Source organism: Gopherus evgoodei, chromosome 2 (genome assembly GCF_007399415.2).
Source record: "Gopherus evgoodei ecotype Sinaloan lineage chromosome 2, rGopEvg1_v1.p, whole genome shotgun sequence".
Taxonomy (NCBI): domain Eukaryota; kingdom Metazoa; phylum Chordata; order Testudines; family Testudinidae; genus Gopherus; species Gopherus evgoodei.
In genome coordinates this window covers 80,500,391-80,528,378 of record NC_044323.1, presented here as the reverse complement: position 1 = coordinate 80,528,378, position 27,988 = coordinate 80,500,391, and the positions used below count along the sequence as shown (strand labels likewise).

General features: G+C 42.0%; 1 protein-coding gene across 5 annotated transcripts in view; it reads right to left on the bottom strand.

Moving 5' to 3' along the window:
- TMEM108 (transmembrane protein 108) overlaps positions 1-27,988 on the bottom strand; it is a 348,023-nt gene that overhangs the window by 240,818 nt on the left and 79,217 nt on the right. For 3 of the 5 annotated variants that reach the window (XM_030551121.1, XM_030551126.1, XM_030551123.1), the window contains exon 1: positions 8,780-8,864. The exons of the other annotated variants lie outside the window; for them this stretch is intronic. The gene's annotated coding sequence lies outside the window, so the exon portion shown is untranslated. Of the gene's footprint in view, positions 1-8,779; positions 8,865-27,988 lie in introns of those variants that run through there. 5 annotated transcript variants of the gene reach the window in all.

The following is a 27,988-nucleotide window of genomic DNA, read 5'->3' as shown; positions in this document are numbered from 1 at the left end:
ATAAACAAAATACGACAGCATTATATTGTATCCCTCGAACATGGGTGTTCCTACCATGTTTGAACACTGCTGCAGAATACTGTATTATTTCAAGCGAGTTTGCCTCACTTAGCAATGTGAGCATGGGTATTAAGACTTTCTATAGCTCATATGATATAAAGTCCAGAAGTGTCATGGGAATAACTAACAAAATATCTTCAGTCTCGTGCAGCGGCTGCTTAGAGAACATACATTGAACTAACTGCCCCAACTAAGGCTAAAGGAAGAAAATATATGAATGAAATAACATACACAGCTTCCCCACTGGTTTCAGTGTCAGGTGTGACAGAGATTGGAATCAGGCCATAGAGCCTTACTAGCTTTAAAAATGGATCCCAAATGCTCATAACTCCACTTATACGTAGATTAGTACTACCTCTTAGAATCCTCACCTGGGAAAGTCAGGGAATATTTTTTTTTGTAATGACGGGTTTTACTATGTTCATTCTATAGCTCACTAATCTTGACCTACACATGATGAAGACAGTATAGACCTTTGTTTTAACAGTTTAATCCAGCATACACTGATCACACCTTTGATGTCTTTGAATCTGAATTTTATAGGCTGAGCAAAATCTTTCCCTATATTCTTGGTGACTTTCCAAAATGTTAAAGCAAAGGGCACAAAAAACCATGGACCATATCCATAGTTGATGTCAAATGATACAGCTCTTCCAATTTGGGTGGCCCCACCCCAAAATACAGCAGCTGAAGATCTGGCCCAAAGGTTTTAAGAAGGAATAGCTATATAATGAATTATTTTGATTATGGAGGCTCCAGAAACTGACTGGATATTTTAAAATTGTAGTAAATTTAAACATCTGTATGTGTGTATATATACAGTCCAGTGAAGCCTGTACAACAGACTGCCTTTATTATGCAACCTTCCACGTTTAAACCATCACAGTGTATTGTAATACTGTACTCCATTATAGAAATCAAAGGCTCTGTTGGGACACTGTAAGTAACAATTCCAGCACATACACAGGCAGGGCTTAACTTCCTCTTAGGTACTCCCCACTCCCAAAATCAAGCCAACAACAACATATTAAAACAAGACAACTTAACACTAAGATCAAGATACAGCTCCATATATTAGTGGAGGTGCTGTATGCACTGATCATTACACCATCCCCCAAGGTACTGAACGTAGCTCTGTTGCATGGCTGCTAGTGGACCATATCCATTTGCAACTGAATGTCAGTGGCCTAGAATTGCCAGGTATCTAGTTTTCAACCGGAACACCTGGTCAAAAAGGGACCCTGGTGGCTCTGGTCAGCACTGCTGACCAGCTCGTTAAAAGTCCGGTTGGCGATGCAGCAGGGCTAAGGCAAGATCCCTGCCTGCCCTGGCTCTGCACAGCTCCCCGGAAATGGCCGGCATGTCCCTGCAGCCCCTAGGCACAGGGGTGATCAGGAAAGCTCTGTGTGCTGCCCCTGACCCTAGTGCTGGCTCCATAGCTCCCATTGACCAGGAACCACATCCAATGGGAGCTGCAGGGGTAGCACATGTGGGTGCAGGCAGTTCACGCCGCACAGAGAGGCCTGACTGTGAATCTACCTAGGGGCCGGATATGTTGGCCGCTTTGGGGAGCAGTGTGGAGCAAGGGCAGGCAGGGAGCCTGTCTTTGCCGTGCTGCGCCACCAACCAGGAGCTGCCCGAAGTAAGCGTCGCCCATCTGAAGCCCACACCCCAAACCTCCTGCCCCAGGTGAACCCCCTTCCTCACTCTCACTCCTTCCCAGACCTCGCACTGCCACCTGCACCCCAACACCTATCCCAGGTCGGAACCCCCTTCCTCACCCTAACTCCTTCCCAGGCCCCACACCCTGAACTCCCTGCCCCAGGTCAGAACCCTCCCTCCCCCTGACTCCCTCCCAGAACCTGCACCCCAACCCCCTAACCCAGGTTGGAACCCCCTCCTGCACCCAAACTCCCTCCCAGAGCCCGCACCCCCTCCTGCACCCCAACCCCTTATCTCAGCCCTGAGCCCCCGCCCGGAGCCCATGCCCCCTCCCGCACCCCAACCCCCCACCCCAGCCCTGAGCCCCATACTGCACTCCAAACCCCTCGGCCCCAGCCCAAAGCTCCGTCCTGTACCCAAAACCACTCATCTCTGGCCCCACCCCAGAGCCTGCATCCCAAGCCGGAGCCTGCATCCCTCCCACACCCCAACCCCCTACCCTAACCCTGAGCCCCCTCCCACATCCTGAACCCCTCATTTCTGGCCCCACCACAGAGCCTGCATCCCCAGCTGGAGCCTTCCCCTTTCCTGCACCCCAACCCCCTACCCTAGCCCAGAGCCCCCTCCCACATCCTGAACCCCTCATTTCTGGCCCCACCACAGAGCCCGCATCCCCAGCTGGACCCTTCCCCTCTTCCGCCTTCCTGCACCCCCTGCCCAGCCAAGAGAAAGTGAGTGAGGGTCGGGGACAGTGAGTGACAGAAGGAGCGGGGCTGGAGTGAGTGGGGGTGGGGCCTCAGAGAAGGGATGGGGCCTCAGGCAGGGGTGAGGCAAGGGTGTTCAGTTTTGTGCAATTAGAAAGTTGACAACCCTACTGTGGTCCCTTGAGTGATCATGTAAGGCCTGTTTAACTATATATTCTCCCATTTCTTCCTTTGCCAGCATAGTAAGAGGGTGCATGGACAAATCATTATATTACTGTATCTGCTTTGTTCAAGTAGATGCCTTATGAAAGGTGCTTTTGTGATGCCTTATGAAAGAGCACTTCCTGGTATGCTCCAGTAATGCTTCAATAGATAGAGAGTACTAAAGATGGAACACACAGGGTTTGGGGTTTTTTTCAATCTGGCTGCTATTCTGAACACTGCAAAGTCACAGCAGCAGTGCTCTATACCCTGGGATTCAGCAGCAGCAGCAGCCAACCTGTTCTGATGAAAGGAACTGGATGCTCTGATGAGCACATGACTCCATTCAAGTCACAAGACAGGAGCTGCACAGCTAAACTTATTATTACACCATATCAGAGCTGTCAGTTTTGAGTCCTAGCACAGCATTGTGCAAAAGGGCAAGTGTTCTGCTTTCAGAATAGCACATAGCCACCTCAGCATAGGGCTCCCTGTTATAACTCTCCTCTTTCTTTGATTCACACTGATGTCACTAAGCTATAGAATATGGCTACATTAAACCCTTTCATAATTGCCCTTAGTACAAGAACACTCACTCCTCTATGACACTCAACATTGTTGACTCGCAATAATGAAACCAGCTTCTTTCAAACAATGTGCCGGTTGGTAATTTCCAGCATTCATTCCTCCTTCTTTCTCCTTCCCCTTGCTCTGCATTCTCACAGCCACCACGCACTGCCTGGATATAGCACTCTTTCCCCTGCTTGACTTCAACAGAACTATGCCATTCCCTTCTAGTCTCTACCTTCCTCCTTGCCTGCTGTGCACTGAAAGCCCAGGAGGCTTAGGCTCCAAAGTGCCTAAATCACCTTTGAAAATGGGACTCAGGTGACTTGTGAAAATCCTACCTTTTTCTCTCTCTCCACCCCTTTTCTAAGGTTCACGTACTGCCCCAGTCTCTTGTTCCCCTCTTCCTCAACCATGTAGGGACACACTCCGCACCGTCTCAGTACTGTACAAGCATATTGAGCATTCCTTTAGGAAGGAATAGTGAACTGTCTTCTCAGGGTCTTCACTTGAATGAAGGAGCTGGGATGTTTATAGAACTCTGGAATATTCTGGTCTCTCGTGTGTTGCCAGAGTCAATGCTGCACTATGGCGGGAAGGGAAAGGTATACTTACATGGCCTCATTTTTAAAGGGCAATGAGCAACCACAATTCCTACTACAGACATTAATGGGAGATGTAAGTAATTAGCACTTTTTGGAAAGAAGGCTAACAGAAGGCACAGTGAGAAACCTCAATATTGGCTATGGTTCAGTTACTGGCCACACTGCACACAAAAACCAAATTATAGCAGCAAAGAATCCTGTGGCACCTTATAGACTAACAGACATTTTGGAGCATGAGCTTTCGTGGGTGAATACCCACTTCGCCATAGCAATCGTTTTAGAAACATGATTCTTAGATTAAACTGTTACAAAGTTTTGATATCAAACCTCAAAGTAACCCCATTTCACTGCTGTAACTCTTGATCTCCCATCCTCCTCCTCTGTGTTTGTGACTTCCCTCCCTTGTTACATATTGTGTCTAAGCTTAGACAGTAAGTCCTATGGAGCAGTGACTATATATTACCTGTATTTGTGATGGACCTATTACATTATGAAGGCTAGATAAATATGAATAATATATTGCAGTCCTATGGTACCTTCTATTGAAAGCAATATTTTAGGTACACAGGTTGGTCACTACTGAGTCTTTAATAGACTTCTGTACATAATAATAATAATAATACTTGGTTCTTATATAGATCTTTCCATCTGGAAATCTCAAAGTGCTTTATTAAGGGAGGTCAGTATCATTTTTCCCATTTTATAGATGCGGAAACTGAGGCATAAATATTAAAATGACTTGCCCCAGGTCATCCAGCAGATCATTGGCAAAGATGGAAACAGAATCCAGATCTGCTGACTTCCAATCCAGTGCTTGATCCACTGGACCATGCTGCCTCTCTATCTGGAAAAAAAAGATTCTGAAAAATCTCATGCTACCAATGTGTGCCTAGTTTTCACTCTAAATTGGCTAGTTATTTCAATCAGTTGTAGGGACTACTGGAGAGTGTTGTGACAGCTGCTAGTGGGGTGGGCAAAACTAATCACATGTCAGCTTCCCTAATGTGCTCAGCCAGTGATTCTTGATGGTAGCATGTGTTTCTGCCTTTACATTCATGGAGAGCATTTAAATATGTCTCTGTTCTCTGTCTCTCTACAAGAACTTCACTAACATGACTAAGCCAATAGAAACCTGATCCTGAACAAAAGGACAAGGATTTCATTTGCAGACTTCCCATTGTACGAATGGAAGGTCTTGATGAAACGATGTAAACTAAAGACTAAACCAAATGGTAGATGAGGCTACTGAATAAGTGATATGACTATTCGTCTTGAGTCCTCTTTAGAAACAGGAGCCCCAATGGTTACAGCTGCTAACAGCAAACTCTATGCTTCTGTATAGTAAAATCCTGCTGCATTCCTCACTTGTGGCATCATGTTATCTGTCTCGTCCTTCAGATCATACATCTGAAGAGAGGTTCCCACAGCAACTTGAGATGGCAAAACTTCTCTGAGGCATTGCAGCACTGTGTGCATAAAATCCTGCCGTCTGGCGCACAAGGAACGAAGAGCACAGGGAACTTCTTCCTCCACAAAGCCAGCAAGCCAGTATCTCTCCACAGTGCTCAAGAGGGCAGTATGAAAGAGGGCCAATAATTGCACCGCCTCATCCACAACATCTCTAATGGAGAGCTATGAACATGCTAAACGGTCATGTCTAGCACTCCAGCTAGCTAGCACATATGCTGTGGTGAGCAGCAAGCACAATCCAGCAGCAGCAGAAACAGCTGCCTTTTTCAGTAAGAGCACAGTCTAAGTCAGGGGTGTGCAAACTTTGGCCTGTGGGCTGGATCCAGCCCCTCAGGGCTCTGGATCCGGCCCACGGCACCACTGGCATCACGTCCCTGCGGCCCCTATCGGGGGGGCTGAGGGCTCCGTGCATTGCCTCCAGGCACCGCCCCCCGCAGCTCCCATTGGCCGGGAATGGGGAACCACAGCCAATGAGAGCTTTGGAGGAGGTACCTGGAGGCACGGCAAGGGCAACACATGAAGACCCCTCCCCTTCCCCCTCCCCCTCCCCCAGGGGCCACGTCTGGAGCAGCGTGGGGCTGGGGACAGGGCAGGCATGCAGGGAGCCTGTCCTGGCCCCAGTGAGCACTGCTGCCACCCTGGAGCCGCTTGACGTAAGTGGTGCTGGGCCACAGCCCAAACCCCACCTGCACCCCACTCCCCAACTCCCTGCCCTGAGGCCCCCTGCCTACACCTTGCACCCCTCCTGAACCCCAACTCCCTGCTCTGAGCCCTCTTGTGCACCCCACACCCCTCCGGCACCCCAACCCCCTGTCCTGAGCCCCCCCGCTGCACCCTGCATCCCTCCTGCATCCCAACTGCCTGCCCTGAGCCTCCTCCCACAGTCCGCACCCCTCCTACAGCCCTTTCCTGAGCCCCCTCATACACCCTGCACCCCTCCTCTGCCCCAATCCCTTGTCCTGAGCCCCTTCCTCTACACCGCACCCCCTCCCACACCCCCTCACGCACCCCGACCCCCTGCCTTGGCCCTTTATACAATTTCCCCACCCAGCTGTGGGCCTGGGCCCAAAAAGTTTGCCTACCCCTGGTCTAAGTGCTTCCACAGTCCACTGCCTCAATCTACTATGAGAAATCTGGCCCTGGCTAACCGTGGGGGCAAGCCTGACAGTTTTTTCCCCTCCTCCAGCCACAGTAGGATTTATCCCTTTATTGTATGAGTTGCATCAACAGCACTGCAAACTACTGATCACATTTCAGTCTCAAACTTAGTGCTTATCACCAGATAAGCTCAAGGAAATCAGCCATGGCACATGTGTTCAAGGGCACAAGCAATTTTCTTCGCGCACGGTGGAAACTAGATTAAAGAGTAGAATCTGGTCCTGAACAGAAGTGTCTGCAATAGCCACCTAGAGTAAATACCCATTTTAGTTCTGGGTAAAATGGGAGCCTTCACTATGTACCTCTTTTCTTTTGTGGGTTTGAGTCAGAAAGTTGATGTTAATTTTCCTAGTCTACCCACTGTGGCCATTATATGCCTTGGGACAAATTCTTCTCAAGCTACACCAATGAAAGTACATTAACCGGAACAGTTCAGCGTATATCTATACTAGATTTTTTGGTCTTGTTCCTTGAACTAACTGATCGCAATTAACTCAAGTTAACTAATAAGACTGTGAACTCTTCTGTAGCCAACTCACAGATGTTTGTTACAGGACACGCATGTTTTCTCAGCTGTGGTTCAACCTGGCTTAATTCTGAGGAGGTATATCTACTCAAAATAATTGATTGCCAATTAACTCCAGTAAACTAACACATTTGTATATGCTGATCTGGACACTCCACAAACATTTATGTCTTGGAACAATCAATTCAAAGAACTGTACTGTACACAAACCCATGAACCATTATCAGAAACAAACCTTTTTGAGAATCTGTACTAGAATTTACAGTCACGTTAGTTAACTTGAGTTACCTGGCGACTGATTAGCTCAAGTTACAGCAGCACCAAAAACTATACTATAAGCAAGTCTTGAGAGGTGAATTTATCTGCACTGGGCTAGATTCCACCCTAGATTATGCTGACTTGGTATAACCTACAGCCCCAGCAGAATGTACGCATGGAGGTAAGTTTGCAGTGCATACATTTAACAACTTCTCTTCTTTTAGAGGATCCTCATCACCAACAAAATCTCAAATTTGGGCAACTATGGAGAAAGAGGGGGCATGGCTAGGGCATCACAGGTGCAAATTGATCCAACACATTTGCCAGGCACCATCCGCTGCTGATGTTTCATTTTAAAATTGACTCTGTAACAGGGTGGCACGCCCCTCTTGCAAGCACCCCCTAGTCGTGTGTGTGTGTGTGTCTGCAGTCTCTATTTGTGACAACTGAAAGATGACAGCATCATTCATCAATAGCACATTCTCACTTCTGATTTACTTCCTGGGAGAACTATAGGATTTTAAAAGACTGATCCTGCTTAGTTTTGACATTAACTTCTCTTTCACAGCAGCTTCTCTGAACAAGCTACTACATCCATGTAGCCTGAATGCATGAATGCTCTCTGTACTTACAGAAGGAGGATTTTCTCAGTTTGATTATAGATTCTGTAGTTTTGCTGCACAACCATTTATTCATAGTACAATTCAATTCCTTTTCATTTTTTGTGGTGCAGTCAGTTTAATCCTTAGCAGCTTTAATTCTTTTCAACAATGGCTTTAATTATCTTGGGTATAAACTTCACTTTCAGCATATTCTTAAAATATTTTCCATAGGCAGTTATTTGGTCCACCCGATAGTTTTGGAGGAAATACATAAAATCTGTTTCTTGTGAAGCAGTTGGCTAAGATGTATGCCTACCACAGGACTACAATGGGCTTTTTTAATTGGCTGCAGTTCAAAATCTGTTTAAACAGGCTGCTGTCTTTCAGTCACTGTTCTACTTTAAATGCAATATAAAAGCCATAGATTCCAAATCCATTAGGATATTGAGCATCAGTCTTGCGCCTTTGGTTTAATATTGCCAAGATGCATCTCAGAACACATATCAATGACTGGTCTTGGCAGACATTTTACAGGTTTTATTTTAAACAGCCTGCTTTGTAAAAATGACCTGATGCTTTTCATGTAAATATTGGTATTAATATCAACCTTCCTCTCACTCTCTACCGCTTCATAAAGACAGGAATTTATCTATGGACTATTTCCAATGCATGCCTGTCTGTGCAACTGCTTGCTAATATATAATTTAATATTCTCAAGATGTAAAACATTTAAAATAGAATACAATGATTTTTAATTACCAAAGAAAACTGCTAGGCATATTTGAGTATTTATCACCTTAGATCACATTTAATTTAGAATTTAAAAACTTCAAAAGAAATCAAAATACAGAATTTAAGAGTGGAGCCCTTTTTCTATTTTACTCTATGCTTGTGCACCAGAAAATCCTGCTGCATCCATTCCTGGCAGCTAATTTATTGGAATAAAGAGACATCATTATTGCTTACCTCGGTAGAAGTGCTAAAGCTCCCCCAGACTGCTGTGGAGAAAGCACAGCCTCATTTGCACATACACACACAAACTGATGTTCCTTCTGATCTGTCGGCAACCAAGGAGGCCAATAGCACATGTTGCCTAGCATCGGTCACATGACAGCGCCAGCCAATCCCCTAAATGTTCTTTGCAGTGCCTACTTCTGCTTTCCAAATCCCAAGGGATGTTTTATATAGCTCCCAGCTTGTTCAGGTCAGACACAATAGGGAGAAGCAGAAGTCTCACCCCACTCATTTGTTTGGACTAGCCTCACAAGAAATAGACACTTGGCACAGTTGAGTGACCACTGCGAGATCACTGCAGTCAGGCTGGTAAAGAATCTCTGGCTGTGAGAATGTATAAAGAGTCCAAACAGGAGTCAGAGTCTTTTTCAGTGGGACGCAGAGCAGAGCGAAGTAGCTGTTAGTGAAGCACAGCCACTGAATATAAATGAGGACATACTGTTGCAATAACATGGACAGCTTATTATAGCAATTACAGGCAGGATTTACAAGAGCTGTATTGGATTAACAATTATTATACTGAAATGGGAAGTCCTGAATTTAGAGGGCCACTTTAAAAAGGTTAAATATATAATGAAAGTAAGTGCTATAAATAAAAAGTATTAAAATAAGATAAGGTTCTGCTCTAACACTATTTTGGTTGCTGCAGAGGCTTTCTGTGGCTCCTTTAACAATTGAGTCAACATTTTGTGGGTCTTACTTATCTCAGCTATTGATCTTCCACTGTAACTCTTGTAAATTTTGAACAAGGGCAGGAAGAGACCATCAGAAGAAATCTGTCACAGCTCTATCATTCCTGGTCTAGAATAATAATATTTACCAGTGTTAGAGCAGTTCTCAGTCAAGAGTCTCAAAGCACTATACTAATGAATGTAAGTGTCATTATCCCCATTTTACAGATGAGGAAACATTTTCAGAGAGGTTGATGTGACTTATCCAAGGTAAGCAGAGCAGGTGAATCACAGTGCCAGGAATACAGCCCAGGAGCCCAAACTCCCAATCTAGTATCTCACCCTATGCCATGCAGCTTGCTAACAATTTGCTTCCTTTGCTCCTCTTCCCCCATCATTCTCACGTATATTTTTTCTCTCACATTTTTCAATATTCACTGATGCCTTTTTCCATTGCAATATAGATATTCGAACCAAATGTAGCTGTTGTATGTCACTCCTCCAATTTCTGTTACATTAGCCTGTTCATTTTTTTTTGCTTCACTAAGAGTAAAAAGTGTGCAAGAAACCCAGGATCAAACTTGTAAAGTAGCACAATAAGCTTCAAACACATTTGAAAGTTCATAGCAATAAGTCAGTGAGCCTGAAGCTCACTTGGTGTTTGCAAACTTTTCAGTATTCCATCCAACTTCGGAAGGAGCTGCTGAAGGTAAATATTACTAGCACTGAAACTGTGGAATATTCAGTGAGACATCCCTTGACTCATGGAAGAGCACTAATGGTGCACCACTGTTTATAATCCTCCACTGTCTTTTCTTCTTTTGCAAAATATTGTCCTGATCTTTCTTATATTGATATCATAATGAACTGCTCAGTCCAGGTCACAGAACACTGTTAAAAACAACACTTACAGTGCTCTACATCTTCGAAGCGCCATACAAACACAAAATAATTAGTCTAATTAGCTAACTAATCTAATTAAATGAACAGATACAATGAACCCAGAGCCAGACACGAACTGTTAAACTCTGCTTCTCCTGTATGATGAATAAATGGATATAAGGACAAATTTTCCATCAGCGTCCTCAATTATAGCCACCACTTTGTGAATCCATCTGTTTATAAGCACACAACCTGCATAATCCTATCTTCTATAACAGGCTGTGGAGTCGCAGCAGTAGCCTTTGTGCTGGCTGTGGTCCCTACATGAGCACATGCTAATTGCCAGTGGATTCATGTAGGCAACCCATCAGCCTCTTCCTACTCCATGTTTGGCAAAAGAGCCCAAAAAGGAAGAGCTGGGGCCCAATGATATCTGGGGAGGAGGTGCACTCACATACCACAAGCTGCACCACCCCATCCCTTGGGTAATAGAACTGCATCATTTCTACCACAGCCAGTGCCCTCCACAGCCACAGAAGAGGGGGTAGGATCGGATTCATACTCTAGTATGTGGAAATGTGGGGTCTGTACGTGTAAACTGGACATTTTAAGTGCACAATTAAGGAAGGCCACTGAAAAAGTGCCCATTAATGTCAAACTCTACTTTGTCAGCAATAATTTCAATAAACAATCAATGTGATCAAATACCTCCTCTTTGAGACAATTCAGCCTTCCACACTCTTTTTAAAAAATTCCTTGTTAAGCATCTTGGTTATGCAGACCCAGCAGTTATTACACATTAGCTGGCAATGAATCCTGTTGCAAGTAACAGATTAATTCAGGACCACTGCTGATATGTGAACCTGATACAGAACCAATGTTGGCTACAGAAGAAAAAAAAATGCTGAACCAAAATTAAAGGAAAACGATCTTTGAATGGTTGAAGAAAAGTTTATCTTGCTAAGTATTAAATGTTCAGTTTAATCAACCTGATTATTAACCTGTTGGTAAAAATCCTTCTTGTTGATTGGCAACAGCTGTTTTTTAACAGAGGTGTTTGACAGCTTCTGTAGAACTGTTGATGTGGGGGTTACACAGGCACCCACACATTTAAGTACACAGTGTGTGTTTGTGTCTCATTACAGCAGATAACCCATAAAGGACAATAAATGTTTACTGTAGCTACAGGTAATGGAAGTGTTTCTTTAGCTCAAGAAGAAGTGGTGCTTTAAGAGGTGAATATTGTAGGTTCAAGTCCTGCTAAGGACCTAAATGGGGCAGGAGCAGAGACAGAGAGAGTACCATTGTATATACTTTTCTTGAGGCAGCCATATGTGAATGACAACTATCACTCTATGTCGTAAGATTGTTGACCAAAGTTAATGAACACCTTTATTCTCCACAAATAGATAGAATTGGTTTGTCTGAGTGTCCATCAAACATGATAAAAGACATCTTAGAATTTTTCTCCCTAAAAGCCTGTTCTTATATAGGTGCTTAGTGTAATCCAGTGGAACATCTTAGCAGCTAAGAACACATTATTCTAGTGTAAACCACATATGAAAACCATATTTCATAGAAATGTTTTGGGTGTCCTTGTAGAACATGCCTGAGGTTAACCAGTTTATGCTCTTGTTTTTAAACCATCCAGCATTAGTTATCTATAGATTAAAAGATGCTTTTTAAGAAAATAAAAACTAATATTCAATCTCTTCAGAGAGCTATAATGTGAAAGGATGATAGGACTATCTCTGAAGAACAAAAATTGGTGAGCCTGACTCCTTAGAATCGCTATAAGACAGACAATTATAAAGATAGGTTAAAATGATTTGGATTTCTTCCTCAGTGGAAGAACAGACACTTTGAGGTAACCTAGTGGGAGTTTTCAGAATTATCAAAGTATTCATAAATTTACGATATACATTGTTCCCTCTACAAAGCAGAAAAAAAGAAATAAGTTGCAGAACCAAAATATATTAAAACTTTGGAATGAACAGGCAACTAAACTAGAACTGTTTTACACACAGGATAAAAAAAATTGACTTTATGAAAAGGATAATAGTTATCCAGTAAGATGAATGAAGGAATAAAGTACTTTATAAATAAGCTCAAGGGATAACAGGCCTCTAATTGTAGATAAATTAATTAGTGTACACCAGAACCCATATATGCAAACCTGATCTAAAACCCTCTGAAGTCAATGTAAGACTCTGCAAACTTTAGTGGAGCAGCACTCCCCCCAATAAAATAGAGTGGTCCTGTGGATAGACTGCTGGCCTGAGATTCTGGCTGAGACCTGAATTCTATTCCTGTTCTATCAACCTTGGATAAGTCACTTCACTTCTTAAGCCTTTGGTTCCCCTCTCACAGTCTATCTTGTCTACTTAGATTGTAAGCTGTTTGGGGGCAGGGTCTGTCTGTTGCTATACGTTAGTATGGTATGTAGCACAATAGGGGCTAAATTTCAGTTGGGGGCTCTCGGTATAATGCAATATAAATAATAAATAGCAACAGCAACAACATTTGCACAGATTGAACAATCAGAATGATTGCTTGAGAATTTTGAGGTCCTCTGAAAATGTACCCTGATCTTTATGAATCAGTATAGTATTAGAAGGAAGAAGAATACCAGACTTACTACAATGTATTCTTCCTTTTCTTCCTCTCCTAAAAGACTGGGATCATTTCCTCCTGCAGCACTTATACAGTACTAATCCTTCTCCTCCTACATGCTACACTTAAACTCAAGAGCTAACAGATTAGTAAACTCTTTAATTAATTATACTAAAATATGATGGCCCCAGTCTAAAAAATAAGACCTGGAAATGAGTTGTTTAGAATACCTTACACGTATGAAGAAATACCTTTAAAACATCTTTTTTAGCAAAAATGTCTTTGCTTACAATACTTGCAGTTATAAATACTTCTTTGAGAAGCAATGGCAATTAATTAATATTATTATAGGCACTTTTTAAAATAGACAGCTTTTTCCTGTTCACTATTCATCTCCTCTTCTTGCAGTCTCAAATTTAATTAATCTATAATTCTTTACAGTGTCATAAAAACTGTTGTCAACGTTACAGTCATAATATAACATGAAGCAAAGAAGGATCCCAAGGAGGTGGGACATAAGTAACAATTATAGAGCCTTGGGATAAATGCACATGCCACAGCTTCAGTCATGTGTAATGAAAATGGGCTGTAAATGTCTCAAGAAAACCTAAGAGAAAGTTTCAGATAAACATCCAACTTCTGAGCAATTGTTCAAACAATGTATGATGTCTAAGGAGGAGACAAGAAGAAAGAGATTCAAAAAGACCAACAAAAAACCAGACAGAATACCCTAAGTTGTTTCTGTGTGACTGTTCTTTGGCAATCCTGTAAGCCACTTGGAAACTATAATTGAGTATAGTATAAATCACTGAATGGAACAGAACAGAAAACAAGCCATTTGAAACTTGCCAGTAACTAATACCCAGTAACCAGTTTCACAAGCTATGCGATCATTTGAGCTCATGCATCTGAGCATTATGAATCAGAGTTCAAAACATGGAGACTTTTGTTCTGCACGCAGTCATTTCCCATAAGAAAGACACTAGTCAAAAACTGCGATGTGCTGAAGATAAGTATTTCACCCAGATCCTACTGAAACACAATGTGTGATACAGTTCTTTTGAAATTAAAAGAAAAGCAGGATATATTTTGCTCAGTACAATCACTTGGAGGAAGTTCCTATGGCAAGTAGCATTTCTCACAAAGTAAAATCTATGTTCAATGTACAGTAGTTCTAACTGAACTGAAATGATCATTTGAGACTTTCCACTGGCAGCAGTCATCTTGCTGAAGTGACATCAGTTGTGATACCAAAAGTATAGGAATCAAGTATACCACACCATAAACAAATTGTTTCTGTACACTTTGGCAATTATTTTGACTGAAAATATTTGTTCTGGGTTTTGACTTAAAAAAATACTCACAGTTAAAAAGGGAGAAAAATTTCTTGTCACCATGTGAACTTTTCAAAATGCTGTACTGCCAGAATGGGTAGAATTGTGTCTCTCATTAAACTAATGAAAGGAGCCTGGTATAATGCCACTGACATCAATTAAATTATACCAGGGATGAATTATGCCCAAACTTTGCAACTGTACAAATAAAATGATGGGAGTGAGGGCAGAGAAGGGTATGATTAACTATGAATGTGTATTAGATACAAGTATAGAGAGAGCTTCAATTATTTTCATATCTGGCACTAAATGTTTTTAGCAAAGTATTTAATCCTGCAACTGGGTTTTAATAAATTGATTCTGATGCTATTGTGTCAGCATCATGATAAAAATCCAAGCCGATTCTCCAGAGATTGCTATGATGACAGCAGGAAGATAGACTTTGATATTATCTTAATAAACAAAACAAAAGAGAAAAGATATAAACTCCCTTCCCTTTTGGAACCTCCCCTCTGTCTAAAACCCAAACTCATCACTTCATTATAATTAGGACCCCTGCAGATTTCTTTATAAATGCTAATTATTTTTTAATCTCTTTGGCAATAAATAGCTTTTCTAAACTTAATTGATTTCACTGGTGAGGACTAAGATTACCCAGGATTCCACTCACCATCTGTCATGTCAACACAGGTAGAGAGGGACATTTTAATGGAGGGGTGGGGTTGATTCTTTTAAACTACTGCTCTTTCATAGATTCATAGACTCTAGGACTGGAAGGGACCTCGAGAGGCCATCGAGTCCAGTCCCCTGCCCTCACGGCAGGACCAAATACTGTCTAGACCATCCCTGATAGACATTTATCTAACCTATTCTTAAATATCTCCAGAGATGGAGATTCCACAACCTCCCTAGGCAATTTATTCCAGTGTTTAACTACCCTGACAGTTAGGAACTTTTTCCTAATGTCCAGCCTAAATCTCCCTTGCTGCAGTTTAAGCCCACTGCTTCTTGTTCTATCATTAGAGGCCAAGGTGAACAAGTTTTCTCCCTCCTCCTGATGACACCCTTTTAGATACCTGAAAACTGCTATCATGTCCCCTCTCTGTCTTCTCTTTTTCAAACTAAATAACCCCAATTCTTTCAGCCTTCCTTCATAGGTCATGTTCTCAAGACCTTTAATCATTCTTGTTGCTCTTCTCTGGATCCTCTCCAATTTCTCTACATCTTTCTTGAAATGTGGTGCCCAGAACTGGACACAATACTCCAACTGAGGCCTAACCAGCGCAGAGTAGAGCGGAAGAATGACTTCTCTTGTCTTGTTTACAATACACTTGTTAATGCATCCCAGAATCACGTTTGCTTTTTTTGCAACAGTATCACACTTTTGGCTCATATTTAGATTGTGGTCCACTATGACCTCTAGATCTCTTTCTGCCATACTCCTTCCTAGACAGTCTCTTCCCATTCTGTATGTGTGAAACTGATTGTTCCTTCCTAAGTGGAGCACTTTGCATTTGTCTTTATTGAACTTCATCCGGTTTACCTCAGACCATTTCTCCAATTTGTCCAAATCATTTTGAATTCTGACCCTGTCCTCCAAAGCAGTTGCAATCCCTCCCAGTTTGGTATCATCTGCAAACTTAATAAGCGTACTTTCTATGCCAACATCTAAGTCGTTGATGAAGATATTGAACAGAGCTGGTCCCAAAACAGACCCCTGCGGAACCCCACTTGTTATACCTTTCCAGCAGGATTGGGAGCCATTAATAACTACTCTCTGAGTACGGTTATCCAGCCAGTTATGCACCCACCTTATAGTAGCCCCATCTAAATTGTATTTGCCTAGTTTATCGATAAGGATATCATGCAAGACTGTATCAAATGCCTTACTAAAGTCTAGGTATACCACATCCACCGCTTCTCCCTTATCCACAAGACTCGTTATCCTATCAAAGAAAGCTATCAGATTGGTTTGACACGATTTGTTCTTTACAAATCCATGCTGGCTATTCCCTATCATCTTACCACCTTCCAAGTGTTTGCAGATGATTTCTTTAATTACTTGCTCCATTATCTTCCCTGGCACAGAAGTTAAACTAACTGGTCTGTAGTTTCCTGGGTTGTTTTTATTTCCCTTTTTAAAGATGGGCACTATATTTGCCCTTCTCCAGTCTTCTGGAATCTCTCCTGTCTCCCATGACTTTCCAAAGATAATAGCTAGAGGCTCAGATACCTCCTCTATTAACTCCTTGAGTATTCTAGGATGCATTTCATCAGGCCCTGGTGACTTGCAGGCATCTAACTTTTCTAAGTGATTTTTAACTTGCTCTTTTTTTTTTTATCTTCTAAACCTACCCCCCTTGCCATAAGCATTGACTATGTTAGACATTCCTTCAGACTTCTCAGTGAAGACCGAAACAAAGAAGTCATTAAGCATCTCTGCCATTTCCAAGTTTCCTATTACTGTTTCTCCCTCCTCACTGAGCAATGGGCCTACCCTGTCCTTGGTCTTTCTCTTGCTTCTAATGTATTGAAGAAAAGTCTTCTTGTTTCCCTTTATTCCCATAGCTAGTTTGAGCTCATTTTGTGCCTTTGCCTTTCTAATCTTGCCCCTGCATTCCTGTGTTGTTTGCCTATATTCATCCTTTGTAATCTGACCTAGTTTCCATTTTTTTATATGATTCCTTTTCATTTTGTAGGTCATGCAAGATCTCGTGGTTAAGCCAAGGTGGTCTTTTGCCACATTTTCTATCTTTCCTAACCATCGGAATAGCTTGCTTTTGGGCCCTTAAATAGTGTCCCTTTGAAAAACTGTCAACTCTCCTCAGTTGTTTTTCCCCTCAGTCTTGATTCCCATGGGACCTTACCTATCAGCTCTCTGAGTTTACCAAAATCCGCCTTCCTGAAATCCATTGTCTCTATTTTGCTATACTCCCTTCTACCCTTCCTTAGAATTGCAAACTCTATGATTTCATGATCACTTTCACCCAAGCTTCCTTCTACTTTCAAATTCTCAACGAGTTCCTCCCTATTTGTTAAAATCAAGTCTAGAACAGCTTCCCCCCAGTAGCTTTTTCAACCTTCTGAAATAAAAAGTTGTCTGCAATGCAGTCCAGGAACTTATTGGATAGTCTGTGCCTCGTGGTGTTATTTTCCCAACATATATCGGGATAGTTGAAGTCCCCCATCACCACCAAATCTTGGGCTTTGGATGATTTTGTTAGTTGTTTAAAAAAGGCCTCATCCACCTCTTCCACCTGGTTAGGTGGCCTGTAGTAGACTCCTAGCATGACATCACCCTTGTTTTTTACCCCTTTTAGCCTAACCCAGAGACTCTCAACACTTCTGTCTCCTATGTCCTTCTCCACCTCAGTCCAAGTGTGTACATTTTTAATATATAAGGCAACACCTCCTCCCTTTTTCCCCTGTCTATCCTTCCTGAGCAAACTATACCCATCCACACCAACACTCCAATCATGTGTATTATCCCACCAAGTTTCAGTGATGCCAACAATGTCATAGTTGTATTTATTTATTAGCACTTCCAGTTCTTCCTGCTTATTACCCATACTCCCTTCAAAGTTACTCGGTGTAGAGTTAGTTTAGCACACAGTAGCTTTTTATTAGCTGTAGATTGGTTTTTCAATAGAATCTTTACAAGCAGTAATGCAGCACACTGAGAATAGTACTACCTTTGCTAAAACACTGGAGAGGGTTGGTTCTGTGCATTATTGCCAACCTCAAAGGTTCAAAAATCATGAGACTATCTTAAAAAACATGAGATTTTTTTAAAAAATACATGTTGGGGTTTTTTTATTTGCCTTCTGACTTCTGAGCATTCAGGTCATATTTTCAAGTTTTTCTCCACAACAAAATAGGCTAAAAACATTTTTAATGAAAGTTGACATGTTCACATAACCCCACTACTCCAGAAGCTAAGGTTTTAAGAAACTCAAACTAGCATTCAAATCATTTGAAATGGCAACCTTGAGATTCTGCCCTACAATCACACCATCAGTAGGAGGAGAATAAGGAAAATAATGTCCTTACCAGAGTGGAACTATGTTTCTGTTATAATAGTGTAGCCAATTAATATGGCTTTTCCAGGAGCCTAAAGAATCTCAACTTCTTTAGTGGATTAAGATTTATGAAAGACCGCATTGAACTCTGAACTCTGAACTGTGAAACTCTGTATTTTTCAGGGCTTTTAAATGCATACTGTTTTGGTGGCAGTATATGCTTTTGGAGCCTGAACCACCACTTCACTGAACATAACAGTAATTTCCTTGGTTTGGAAGAGCTCCTTGGGAAATACAACGATGTCATGCATGAGCACCTACATTGAGTAGGTCATAAAGAAGCTATGGCTGTATCCAAGTAAAGGAAAATGTTATCTGTTTCCATTCTGTGGACAACTCTATTGGAAAAGGCCTGATTGAATTGTTTATGAACATTTTAAATGAGAATAAAATAAAGCTTCAGGACTGCCACAGCCAAAGCTACGAGAATGGCACAAATGCGAAGAGAAGAAACAGTGGTTTCCAGGCAAGGATCCTTGTGCTGAATCCAAGAGCTTTCTTCATGTGTTGTGGCTGCCATTCCCTCAATCTGGTTGTGTCAGATGCAGCGTCAGCTTCTTTAGATTCAGTATATCTCTTTGGAGTACTGCAAAGGATATATATCCTGTTTTCAGCATCAACTGTTGGCTGGAAGATCCTCACAGACAATGTCACAAATCTGACCATGAAGCCACTAAGTGACACTCTCTGGGAGAGTTGCATTGACAGCATAAGGCCAGTGAAGTACCAAGTGACTGAGGTACAACACCGTGATGTAACAGGCACAGTCGAGTAAAGCTGAGGCCGGACTCCAAAACAAGGTGCAAAGCCTGTGAAATCAAATCACCAACTTCAAATTTCTGATCTTAATTGTGGTTTGGCACGATATCCTCTTCCATGTAAATGTTGTAAGCAAGGCATTACAAACTCAGTCGATGGACACCATGACTGCTACTACTTTGATGAGAAGCTGCCTTGATTTCATTGTGGCCTACAGAGACACAGCATTTGAAGATGCCATCACTACTGCCAAAAAATGGCGGAAGACTTAGGAGTTGAGCCTGCTGCCTCCAAGGAAAGTTATATTCATCAGTTGAAGAGGCAATTTGGTTACAAGGGCAGAGATGGGGTGATGTGAAACTCAGAAGGAAAATTAAAGAGGGAGGTTTTTTGCCCACTTGTTGACACAACTCCGGTGCCCATCGAAGAAAGATTCGGAGAAATGAAGCATCAACTATCAGGTGGAAGATCCACACAAACAATGTTACAAATCTGACCATGAAGACTTAAGTGACACTCTCTGAGAGAACTGCATTGACAGTATAAGGACATACAAAACCATGTAGGTTTTGTAGGATCTTAGTAAGCTGCTGGCAGACAGGAAAAGACTCTTGAACAATTGTATGGACCTTCACCAGATGCTGACAGATGAGGAATATTTGGCCAGAGGGAGGGATAGCTCAGTGATTTGAGCATTGGCCTGCTAAACCCAGGATTGGGAGTTTAATCCTTGAGGGGGCCACGTAGAGATCTGGGGCAAAATCAATACTTGGTCCTGCTAGTGAAGGCAGGGGGCTGGACCCAATGACCCTTCAGGGTCCCTTCCAGTTCTAGGAGATAGGTATATCTCCATTATTTATGTATTATTATTTTTATGTTGAATTGGACAACATCCAAGTTCTCCAATTCATTTATGATGCAGAGCTGAAGGACACTTTTCCTGATGTGTGGATAACTTTGAGGATTCTGCTCATGCTACTGGTCACAGTTGTGAGTGGTGAGTGTAGCTTTTCAAAGCTCAGCCTCATTAAAACATATTTTTGATTGATGATGGTCAATGAGAGACTAACATTGCTTGCTATTTTACCACTTGAAAATGCCATTGGCTAGTCTTTGGATCTCTCTGACACTCACAAGGGCAAAGGCGAGAAAAGAGACCTTTTGAACTATATGAGTAAGGTTAACATTCTAAGGCTGTCACCTACTGTAATAGTATTTAATACTTGTCCACCCAATGTTGGTGCACAGTTCAGTTTCTTGATGTTAGTACATTTCAGTTATTTCTAAAAGTTAAAAAGTTTCTATAAGCTTAGAAGACATTAATATTTTTATTTGCTTATATATGGCATGAATAAATACAGATTCTAGCATGCAAATTTATCATCTTATCTGGCAGGAATAAATCATGAATGCAAATCATGCATGAAAGTCATGAAATGGGCTACAAAGGCAATAAAAATAAGACATTCAAAAGTTTAATGGAGGAGGGGGCACTGAAGATGCTCCTCACCTGGGGCGCCATTTGGTCTAGGGCTAACCCTGCTCTTCATAACAGGATGGAGTCTTTTGCTTGGCTAGTCTTTCTTCCCTCTTACTATGCAAATATCTGTGAGTTTATGAGGTTTACATTATTAAAAAAATCATCAGGGGCAAAAGTTGTAGAGCCAGCTGAATGCTGCTAATTTTCAAGTCAATGAGCTCCTTATTTGAACGGTAAAGTTGTACAAGTTTAGATAGTGGAATAAGAAAGCTAAATAACAGAGTGGAAACAGGCATGAGTACCTATTAAGCCTTGCTCCCTCAGGACTGTACAATTATTCCTAGTTTTAAAATTTGCTGTGCTTCATCTTAACTAATGTATATGTAATGGAGCAGGTACAATTGTAACAGAATCACAGGCCAACAGCTTGCTGAATTTTGCACTTTTCAAAGATCATGAGTTTGACTGTATACCAGTCGATCCTCTTAAATTACCTCACACTTCAATAAAGTCAGCTGAGGGAAGAATTTAGTACACAATTATAATCAACCAAACAGGAATGTGTGCCTTTTGGAGCTACTTCTGATTTGTTTTGTTTTAAATCTGGATCAGGAGTCATACTTTCCTAGCACAATTTATGTTGGCACGAATGGATGGCACAAATGAATAACACAAAGCCATTTGTGCCAACCAACTAATGGAGTTTGTCCAGGGAATTTGAGGAGGATGGATTCAAGCAACACATGCACATTCAAAAGTTTTAATCCCTCACTCTGGATTTATTAGAGGAAACACAGATCACATTTTCTGCTTTGATGCAGCCATTTTCAACCTAGCCAGATGCCAGCTTCAATTAGCTAGTATAGGTTTTTTAATACAGTTGACTTTCTTTGGATTTCATCCTACATTACACTTCCAGTGAGAAATCTCTAAAACCATTCCTTCTCCACTCTTCCCGTTTCTTCTCCACTCTTCCAGCTCCAGGATATCTTCTCAGCTTCCTCACAGATCATCTTACTCACAGTCAAATCAACTCTAACAATGCTACTATTAAAACAAACTTGAATTAATTTGCCTGCCTGTTACTACGAATAAAAGGATTACTAGGAGTATAGGATATTCCAGACTGAAAATTTGTGTTAAATGAAGAGTCAAGGTTGGCCAAATGTACTTCCTCACAAACACTAAAAAGCAGGGAAATCAAAAAGTTAAAGCCACTTTCACACTCAACACAATACCAATCTTGGAGTCTTAGGGTACGTCTACACTACGGGATAATTCCGATTTTACATAAACCGGTTTTATAAAACAGATTGTACAAAGTCGAGTGCACGCGGCCACACTAAGCACATTAATTCGGTGGTGTGCGTCCATGGTCCGAGGCTAGCGTCAATTTCCGGAGCGTTGCACTGTGGGTAGCTATTCCGTAGCTATCCCATAGTTCCCGCAGTCTCCCCCGCCCCTTAGAATTCTGGGTTGAGACCCCAGTGCCTGATGGGGCAAAAATCATTGTCGCGGGTGGTTCTGGATAAATGTCGTCAGTCATTCCTTCCTCCGGGAAAGCAACGGCAGACAATCATTTAGCGCCTTTTTTCCCTGGATTGCCCTGGCAGATGCCATAGCACGGCAACCATGGAGCCCGTTCAGCTTTTCTTTTTACAGTCACCATATGTGTACTGGATGCTGCGGACAGAGGTGATACTTCAGCGCTACACAGCAGCATTCTTTTGCTTTTGCATGATAGCAGTGATGGTTATCAGTCGTTCTGTACCATCTGCTGCCAGTGTAATTTGGCAATGAGATGACGGTTATCTGTCATTCTGTGCTGTCTGCTGCTATCATGGGTGCCCCTGGCTGAGATCGACCGGGGGTGCAAAAGCAAAACTGGGAATGACTCCCCGAGTCAAACCCTCCTTTATGGTTTCTAAATATAGAGTTAGTCCTGCCTAGAATATGGGGCAAGTGTACTAGAGAGCCAGTGTATCAGAGAGCACAGCTGCTCCGTGTCAGATCCCACAGAAATGATGAGCTACATGCCATTCACGGGGGTTGCCCCTGCAACAACCCCACCCGTTGCTTCCCTCCTCCCCCAACCTTCCTGGGCTACTGTGGCAGTGTCCCCCCCATTTGTGTCATGAAGTTATAAAGAATGCAGGAATAACAAACAGTGACTTGTTAGTGAGAGAAAATGAGGGGGAGGCAGCCTCCTGGTACTATGACAGTCCAGGCAGGACATTAAGTGGTGCGGAGGAGAGGAGCCCAGCATGCCACTGCTATGATAGTCCAGGCAGTACAGAATCTTTTCTTTAAACAGGAAAGGGAGGGGACTGATGGAGCTCAGCCCACAGTTGCTATGATGAGGACGGTTACCAGCCATTCTGTCCCATCTACTGCGAAGGACCAGGAATCATTCCTATTTTTATCCAGGGGCCCCTGAGGCCAGCCAGGAGTATTCAGCAGTTATCAAGCACAGGCTGATGGTGATGACGGATAGCAGTCATATTATACCGTCTTCCACCAGGGAGGGGAGAAGAGCGGATGCTGCTCTTCAGTGCTGCAGCATCGCGTCTACCACCAGCATTCAGTAGACATAGGGTGACATTGAAAAAACTCAAGAAACGATTTCTTTCCCTTTTCTTTCACGTGGTGGGGGGGAGGGAGTAAATTGACGAGCTATACCTTGAACCACGCTGGACAATGTGTTTGAACCTACAGGCACTGGGAGCTCAGCCAAGAATGCAAATACTTTTTGGAGACTGCTGGGGACTGTGGGATAGCTGGAGTCCTCAGTACCACCTCCCTCCCTCCATGAGCATCCATTTGAGTCTCTGGCTTCCCATTACACTTGTCATGCAGCACTGTGTAGCCTGTAGATTTTTTTTTCAAAGGCTTTGGCATTTCGTCTTCTGTAACGGAGCTCTGATAGAACAGATTTGTTTCCCCATACAACGATCAGATCCAGTATCTCCCATCTGGTCCATGCTGGAGCTCTTTTTGGATTTGGGACTGCATTGCCACTGTGCTGATCAGAGCTCCATGCTGGGTAAACAGGAAATGAAAATCAAAATTTTGCGAGGCTTTTCCTGTTTACCTGGCCACTGCATCTAAGTTGAGATTGCTGTCCAGAGCGGTCACAGTGGTGCACTGTGGGATACCGCCCGGAGGCCAATACCATCGATTTGCGGCCACACTAGCCCTAATCCGATATGGTAATACCGATTTTAGCGCTACTCCTCTCGTCGGGGAGGAGTACAGAAACCGATTTAAAGAGCCCTTTATATCGATATAAAGGGCCTCGTAGTGTGGACGGGTACAGTGTTAAATCGGTTTAATGCTTCTAAAATTGGTTTAAACGCGTAGTGTAGACCAGGCCTCAGTTTATTACATCACTACTACCCCATCTTTCACTCTTTATACGGTGACATGTGTCCACATGGGGCTTATACATACAGAAGAGCACTTTTCCAGTCTCCATACAAACATTTTTGTCTTGTTGTTATACTAATGCTTAGATGGATACAAACTTCAGTCCAGAACCAAATAAACACTTAACTCTCTTCCTCCCCCCATCACGCAATAAACTCTGGCAAAGTTTGGGTCTAGATCCAGACCTGAATTTACCAGCTGGACCCTGTATACTCAACAACCCAGATTTGAATACCCCTGATACTGTATATGGGAAAGTTCAGAGGCAGAGGTGAACTCTGGGGCTAAAGTTAATCTCTGTTATAAAAGCAAAATTTCGCCATCTCCTGTGCGGGTGCATAGTAAGAAAGAGTGCATGGCAGGAAGCCTTCTTTCTCCATGTACAGCATCTGGCAGAATGCAAACCGAGCACTCAAGAGGTTCCCAGGTCTGGGGACTAGCTGCTGCTCTAGTTGGGCAAGAGGGCTCAGCCTTCACAGCATATGCAGAACGGGCTACAGAGATGACCATGCTGTGCCCCCTACACTGGCATCCTTTGACCATCCTGCTCTTTTGAGCAGCATGCTCAGAATTCCTATTTGCATTTAAAGAACTTTATGTCCCATCCTCCACCTAATGAAATTAATGGGAATTCTGCTATTGACTTCAAAGGTAGCGGCATCAGGCCATTTATTCTCAAATACAGGTCAGAGTTTGTGCTGCTGAAAAATGCTGCTTATTTTTTTATCTTTTAGCTACTGGACGGAGCAAAATAGATACTGTTTTCCTTTAGATTCAGAAGTGTTTTGTCATCCTCCTCACCTGTTGTTTCCTTACTTCCATAATTCAGTAGGAAGTAACTACTAAAATAAGAAGATGGTCATAATTAATACTGCCAAACTTGGGGGAAACCAGATGAAAGCGGATTAATCTATTCCATTCAATCAAAACTATTAGGCGCTGTTTTCCTTTGAGCAGTAATTGTAACTAGCCTCATCTGTGAGTGAAAGGTTGTGGAAAACTAACAAATATGAGGAATTAAATCAGGAAGCAAGGCACCTCTCATTAAAGCATTTCATTTTGCCAGTCATAATTTTTAAATGACAGGTTTTGCCACAAACCAGCCCTTTCCTACTGCAGCTCAGACAGATTCCAGTTTAATCTGAGCCTGACTGGGAAACAGAGAATGAAAACAAGGATTTTGGAAATAACCTGAATACCGTGTACAGTCAGTCTGACTGTCCAGAATGTGAGAAACTAATCGAAGCGTAAAGATGGAGGCGTGTGAGAAATATTATTTACATTAAAGTAGCACCTAGAGGCTCTAATCAGTACTGGCATTCTATTGTGGTAGGTGTTAGAGAAACAGAGTAAGAGAGGATCCCTGCTATGAAGAACTGAACAGCTTCATAAAATATCAAATTTGGTTTAGGTCATTTCAAGTGCATCTTTGTAAAAAGGTGATTAATGTGTCCTGTCATTTGTAGTTGACAGATTGTTCAATGAATTCATTTTAATTGAATTTTTCTCAGTTTTGTTGATTTGCAAAAATAATTTTAAAAATAAAACAAATTTTGAGCCAAATATTGGTTATCTGAACCTTTCCACATGGTTAGCATGCTGGGTTCCTCGAGAAGGTTCTACAAAAGAGCCAGAAAGTCTTCTATTCTAGCAAGCAGTTCTTATCCCTTTCCTTTAAATATATTGGTGTGCATGAACATAACTGATCAGGAGCACTCACAGGTCATGCTGGGCTTCCTGGTGTTATTTCCCACTTCTCTCTTAAGCAAGTGGACTGATATATAATAATGCCTTGAGTGTCCCCTCTCAGATATCATAGTAAGGAATGGGTCTCATTCTATCTGGGGTAGGGGACTCTGGAATCCTCCAAGTCTCTCCTTCCACTTGAAACCCTGGTAAAGATTCTTTAAAAAAAATTAATTATATTCATATTTTGCTATTAAACCAATACTGATTGTCTCTCTTTTACAAATGGATGAAGTGAGACAACCATATTTCAATGAGTCTAGATTCGCTCAAAACTGGGCCCAGATTTGAGAACCTTGTGATGAATCTGAGCTTGGTTTTGGGTTTGTAACAGAACTAGAAAGCAGAGATGTTTCTAGAGGTTTCAAGTTTCAACAACAAATCTCACCTAAAGCTCTAATGAATTAAATAGTGTCTGTCCCTGGAAATATTTGCAATATAATAAAGAAGTGATGCAATGCCTGTTATGCACCCATTTAATTGACTAAGAAAAATACAAAAGATCCACTCCTTATAACACAAAACCACAGGCAACTCCATTCTGGCTAGTGTAATGTTAACGCTACCAGTCGCCACATCTTAACTATGAAAACCTGATATATTCCATGCTCGCAGTCTGCCTTGTTCTTGTTGCTCTTTACAGAATTTGATTGCATTATTTAAAAAGTATTTCCTCCTCAGATGACACCTTTCAGTATTTAAATGTATTCATCATTCATCATATATATAAAGACAAAGGTCCAGATTTTTCCACATTTACACATGTTGAGTAGTATCTGATTTCATTAACTAACTGCATTTAAGATACTGTTTCAACTTGAGTAAGGATGGCAAAATCTAGCCCTTACTTAGGGCCAGATTCTGCAACCCACACTGATGTTACTTGGACCAGCAATCCCTCTGATGTCAGTCGGACTACTGACATTAGTAAGTGCTTCTTGGTATAATAAGAGTTGCAGAATCGAGCAGTAAAAGCAGTGCAAGACACACAAGGTAAGGGAATACAGCTAAATTGAGGCAGTACAGGATATGAGTTAAAGTAACATACTGTTGTTATATAAGTCATATCAATTATTTTTATCACTTCATTTTAGTTGGTGCCTCTTGATTCGGATAATCCATTTGTTAATCTAATACGTTCCATTCTTAATTCAGATAAGTAATTCATTCCATTTCTCTTAGTAGTTTTATTCCTGTCAACCCCATTTTTGCAGGGTGTCATAAACAGATAGCTAAGGGTTAATGTCTCTTTCACCTGAAACACCTGACCAGAGAACCAATCAGGAAACCGGATTTTTTCAACTTTGGGTGGAGGGAATTGTGTGTCTGAGTCTTTTGTCTGTCTGCCTGCTGTCTCTGAGCTTTGGAGAAGTAGTTCTGTTTTCTAATCTTCTGTTTCTAAGTGTAAGGACAAAGAGATCAGATAGTAAGTTATATGGTTTCTTTTCTTTGGTATTTACATGAATATAAGTGCTGGAGTGCTTTAATTTGTATTCTTTTTGAATAAGGCTGTTTATTCAATATTCTTTTAAGCAATTGACCCTGTGTTGTATCATCTTATACAGAGAGAACATTTGTATGTATTTTTCTTTCTTTTTATATAAAGCTTTCTTTTAAGACCTGTTGGAGTTTTCTTTACTTCAGGGAAATTAAGTCTGTACTCACCAGGGAATTGGTGGGAGGAAGAAATCAGGGGGTAGAGCTGTGTGTGGGTTGTATTGGCTAGCCTGATTTTGCATTCCCTCTGGGGAAATAGGGAAGTACTTTTTTGTTTCCAGGATTGGAAACGGAGAGGGCAAGTTACTCTGTTTGGATTCACAGAGCTTGTGTCTGTGTATCTCTCCAGGAGCATCTGGAGGGGGGAAGGGAAAAAGGATTATTTCTCTTTGTTGTGAGACTCGAGGGATTTGGGTCTTGGGGTCCCCAGGGAAGGTTTTTCAGGGGGACCAGAGTGCCCCAAAACACTCTAATTTTTTTGGGTGGTGGCAGCAAGTACCAGGTCCAAGCTGGTAACTAAGCTTGGAGGTTTTCATGCTAACCCCCATATTTTGGACGCTAAGGTCCAAATCTGGGACTAAGGTTATAACATGAGTGGCAGCTGGTGGGAGATAGACAGAATCCAGAAGCCAGTAGGAATATTATATTTTTCTTTTCTCTGCTAAGGGCTTTTT